Source organism: Oreochromis niloticus, linkage group LG4 (genome assembly GCF_001858045.2).
Source record: "Oreochromis niloticus isolate F11D_XX linkage group LG4, O_niloticus_UMD_NMBU, whole genome shotgun sequence".
In the NCBI taxonomy this organism is placed as follows: domain Eukaryota; kingdom Metazoa; phylum Chordata; class Actinopteri; order Cichliformes; family Cichlidae; genus Oreochromis; species Oreochromis niloticus.
The window spans coordinates 5,873,934-5,874,344 of NC_031969.2; the positions used below are offsets into that span (position 1 = coordinate 5,873,934).

The 411-nt window shown below is 54.0% G+C and overlaps 1 long non-coding RNA gene across 1 annotated transcript; it reads right to left on the minus strand.

The window, feature by feature from the left end:
- Positions 1–411, minus strand: LOC112846746 (uncharacterized). Its single transcript, XR_003219866.1, has 2 exons — positions 281–411; positions 1–203 (listed from the first exon to the last, which is right to left on the minus strand). It is a non-coding gene; the product is annotated as an uncharacterized LOC112846746 (long non-coding RNA).

Consider the following 411-nt stretch of genomic DNA (forward strand, 5'->3'; position numbering starts at 1 on the left):
TCAAAAGGTTCACAATTTATTAACAATTGACACCAGGTGCGAATATATACAAGTGGGGGGGGAGGTCACGGGAAGGTGGGTCTCCAGGGACACAGGCACAGGGAAGGAACACACGGGCTATGTACAATCTCTCCCGGACGCTCAGGCTAGCTCGTACTCCGGCTAAAGCTCACCAAATGGCGATCCTCAGGCTGGCGAGAAGTCTGACACAGGAAAGGAGAATAGGTAAGCAGCGGCACGAGTGAAACTCAGAGAAAGCTTGATTAGTAATGACACTAACAAGTGTTACACAATAATCCAGCGACGAGGCGCCTCCAGCCACCTCCTTAAGTCCCGAGCCAGAGTGGAGATTGTTTGCAGGTGCGGGAGCCAGGGGCGGGAGCTCACAGAGAACTCCGCCCCGGTGGTGTG